Raw genomic sequence first — 4,820 nt, forward strand, 5'->3', positions numbered from 1 at the left:
CTGTCCAGGCAAGAATACTGGAACTGGTAGCCATTCCTTTCTCCAGGGGATCTTCCCAACCTCAGGACTGAACCTGGGTCTCCTGAATTGCAGGCAGATTCTTTATTGTCTGAGCCACCATGGAAACATCTTTTATTGTGAGTTCTCTTTTAAAATATTTCTATGAGAGTAAGTATAGCCTGTCTGAAAATTAAGAGGAAACCTTAACTAAAATTGGATTTGGGAAGGCCTGTAAAGGGAGCTCTCATGCCCCACCATTTATCCTCAGTTACCCCAAACAGGAAGTAATCAGGCACTAACCTCAACGGGAATAGATGTATATAGTTCTCCCAAAAAGGAAGGACAATCATTCTACTTTCCCAGCAGGAGGAAAGAATACTTTCTTCTTGTCCAGCAACAAGTTCAAGCCAAAGGAAAATGCCTAAGCTCAGACTTCATCTGAACTTTTACTTTCTTTCAATGAACTTTCTTCTTCTTACTTACGTGACTTCCTTTGCTTATCTACTCTCCTCACTATCAAAGCTTCCATGTGTATCTCATAGTATCTTTCTGGCAGATGAGCCTTTCTACCTGACATGAATTGTTTAATAAGCCAATTAGATCTGCAAATTTACTCAGCTGAATTTTGTATTTTAACCAGTGTTTCAAACCACAGTTTTTTCAGTGAACTCTTGTGTTTTCTTCTACCAAATACCCAAGCCTATCACTTTGAAGTTGCATGTTAAAAGAAAATTCTCGCCTTGATGTTTTAGGACATACAAATAATTTGATGACAAGACAAACCCTTGTTAGGGAAGCACTTATTTTCAACTCCACTAAAAATCAAGTTTGAGAAACTTTTTTTTTTTTTTTCTTGCTGTCTGCTTCTGCTGGGCAAGCTTTCTACTGATTTTCTCTTTCTTTTCCCCCAGACTCTGAGCTCTCGTTCAAGCGAAGTCTGAGCCATCCCTGTTCAAGCTCAAAGTCTAGTCCACAGTGCTCTCCCAAATTCAGTGTTACTAGCAGGCTCTAGGCAGTGTATTCTCTAGATGTTCTCAAAGTAGGTAATGGTTCCATGTTGGTGTATTTTCCTGGAATGCCATTCAAAGTTCAAACTAGAATTCAGGTGTGAATTTTTTAAATTTCTTTTAAAAATCATGAATTTAAAAAATATTTTAAATGATTTTTGACAATTCTATATGTTTTGTCAACCAAGTGACTGAAGAGCTTGAGCGATTTATACTGATAGACCCAATAATCTTACATAATATTTTATGAAATGACATATAATTCCATCTACCACTGATTGGATACTTTACCTTGCAATTAGTTAGGATTCCTTTAATATCAGGTGTGCTATATTGTAGGACTGAGATATTTTTGTTTACTATGTAGAAATAGAGTTGAATATAATTCTTATGGCAAATATTCTTAAATTATGATATATAGCATAAAATCAAGCAATGTACTTCTTTTTTTTAATTGACATTTGAAAGTCAAATCACACTTACCGGCATGTGGTTTCAAGGCTGCTCTTTGTAGTTCTATTGAAATTGTCCTTCCATTATTTCTTTTTCCTTTCTGGTATTTATATTCACTCTGTCATCTTATAGTAACTATACTATCAAATTTATTTATTTTTGTTCTTTATCTCATTGGTTCAAGAGGTTGAAATTAAATTTTTGCCTTTGCTGTTATCATTCTTTTAATCATGATTTATTCAGGGTACCGCATTTATGGTAGTAGTAGTTAGTGATAATCATTAGCAATCTATATTAAAATAATCTCTAATAGTAACACTACATATTTTTATATTTATCTCTTCACTAATAAATAAATATTGAATATATCATAAAGTATTTAATGACATTATATGTCTATTTTGCTGCAGATAACTAATTATCATTATGTGCTATAACAGCATTAACTGTGAATTTAAAGCATTTTATCATTAATTTTTTCTGCACCAGTTATGATTTAAAATAAAAGAGTAAAACCATGTATTACATATAATATATTCAAATTATGTTAGCCTTATATTTGAAAGCTGGGTTATTTATACAATTCTAAAAGCAAATCTAAAGCAGAGATATTACTTTGCCAACAAAGGTCCGTCTAGTCAAGGCTATGGTTTTTCCCGTGGTCATGTATGGATGTGAGAGTTGGACTGTGAAGAAATCTGATCGCCGAGGAATTGATGCTTTTGAACTGTGGTGTTGGAGAAGACTCTTGAGAGTCCCTTGGACTGCAAGGAGATCCAACCAGTCCATTCTAAAGGAGATCAATCCTGGGTGTTCATTGGAAGGACGGATGCTAAATTGAAACTGCAATACTTTGGCCACCTCATGCGATGAGTTGACTCACTGGAAAAGACTCTGATGCTGGGAAAGGTTGGGGGCAGGAGGAGAAGGGGACGACAGAGAATGAGATGGCTGGATGGCAACACCGACTCTGTGGACATGAGTTTGAGTGAACTCCGGGAGTTGGTGATGGACAGGGAGGCCTGGCGTGCTGTGATTCATGGGGTCGCAGAGAGTCGGACATGACTGAGCGACTGAACTGAACTGAACTAAAAATCTAAAAATTCTATGTGGAGCTAACATTTTGGAACCTTAATTTTTTCATGGCCTCTTACATTTTCTGATTTCTCAAGGTGTAAATAATAGGATTCAATAAGGGTGTGAATACAGTGTAAAATACAGCAAGGACTTTATTGCTGGCAAAACTCTTGAATGGCCAGGCATAGATGAAGATACACGGCCCAAACAACAGACTGACCACAGTGATGTGAGCAGACAGTGTGGACAGAGCTTTGGAGAGGCCTCCCAATGATCTTCGTTGCACAGTGGCCAGGAGGACAGTGTAGGAGATAAGCAGGAGGAGGAAACATATAAGTGACAAGAGTCCACTGTCAGCAATGACAAATAATTCCAGGGTGTATGTTTCCACACACACAAGCTTAATCACAAGGGGAAGGTCACAGAATATGTTGTCTACGATGCAGGGGCCACAGAAAGGCAGGTTTACTGTTAATACCATCTGACTCATGGTGTGTATAAAACCAATTGTCCATGAGAGTATAACAAAGCCGTTCAGCAACCTGTGATTCATGATTTTCCTGTAGTGCAGGGGTTTACATACAGCCACATATCTGTCAAAAGCCATGGCTACCAGAAGAGTTGCCTCAGCACCTCCAAACAAGTGCATAAAGAACATCTGAGCCATGCATCCCCATATAGAGATGGTCTTGTGTTCAGTGAGCAAGTCTCTGATCATCTTGGGTGTGGTGACCGTGGAGAGACACGTGTCCAAAAAGGAGAGGTTTCCGAGGAGGAAGTACATGGGAGAACGAAGGGTGGAACTGCATGTCACTGTGACCACAATGAGAGCGTTTCCCAGCACAGTAGCCCCATAGATCAAGGAGAATGTCACGAAGAAGACAACCTGAAGTTCCCATCCTGCAGAAAATCCTTGCAAAATAAACTCAGTCACTACAGATCCACTTTTCAGATCCATTTACTCAACTCAAAAAAAGTTCCAGAAGTTTTTCTTATCTCAGATATTTTCAAGAAATGATTAGTGCCTTCAAATTAGAGAAAATAAAATGAAAATAATGTTGTTACTGTAGGTTAGCCTCCAGAAGCATACAGAGTGGATACTGAAATGTTGACTGTTTACCTGGGGAGTACACAGAGGACAGAAGCACACTAAGCCTTCTATGAAAAGTTGTGCTACATGAATAAAATGTAAATGAGCATAAATATTACTATTGACACTTTTGTGGCAGTAAATGCAATAATTACATGCACTATGGAGAAATGACAAGGCTCAATAACTATTAAAATGAAAACCAGCTATAATTTGGGAACCATTGCCTTTGTCACATGGATTTCTTTTTTCCTTCCAGAATTATATTTTCTTATTTTTTAAAACTAAACATAAAGAAAAGTTTCTATTATAAATGCTCCTGTTAATGAAAAACAGACTGTATTTTTCACATAGTTCCTATGTTACATGAAATTTTACAACCCATGATACAACTAACAAAAGAAAAACCTGAATATGAAATTAATTCAATTAAGCAGAAATTGATTAAAAAGACTTATATTGGCCTTTTACTTTATTTCAGAGGGAAAGACGGCATGACTTTCGGTTGATGACTTTCCCAGCGCTTGTGTCTCTTATTCTCTTCCTGAGCAAGTCTTCTCAAAATATTTATTTCTGCACTTAATAGACCTGTTCTTCTATTATGAATACAAAGGTAACATAAATGAAAGGAAAGAAATTATTATATAGCTTAGACAACAACATGTATTGGTAAAAAAACTTTTATTCCTCTTAAATAATTAATTGCCAATTAGATTTTATTACTTTCACAAATTTATGATCTACTTTGGAGAAAATTGAAGGTAGAAAAATAATGCATTAGCACTAGGAAAGAACTTTCTAATCACTTTTCTCCACACCTTATTTAGTAAATGAAAAATCAAGGTCTAGGTAAGTAAGTAAATCTCCCCGCGTCCTAAAGGCAAGACCACTCCCAAGAATGTGTAGTGAGTATTAGATGAGATAGTGTATATATAATCTCCTGGCTTGGCACAGAATGAGCACCAAGAAGGCGTATATTGATCAGTTATTCATATAAATCCACGATTAAAGTCTGAGAATAATTTATATAAATCCCTATTAGAAAAGAAATAAACCAAGGCTTATTTTATTATCAGATATGAACACTACACATTACTTAATGTAACAATTAAATATTCTCTTTCCGTTTTATTATAGACATTTTAAGAAGACAAACATAATTTCAATATTGATGCATTTTATATTTTTTAAAA

General features: G+C 36.0%; 1 pseudogene; it reads right to left on the reverse strand.

The window, feature by feature from the left end:
- Positions 1–2,565: 2,565 nt before the first annotated feature.
- On the reverse strand, positions 2,566–3,495 carry LOC148776717 (olfactory receptor 4L1-like; annotated as a pseudogene).
- Between the last annotated feature and the right edge of the window lie 1,325 nt (positions 3,496–4,820).

Source organism: Moschus berezovskii, chromosome 9, assembly GCF_049115385.1.
Source record: "Moschus berezovskii isolate FMDL1 chromosome 9, NW_MosBer_1.0, whole genome shotgun sequence".
Taxonomy (NCBI): domain Eukaryota; kingdom Metazoa; phylum Chordata; class Mammalia; order Artiodactyla; family Moschidae; genus Moschus; species Moschus berezovskii.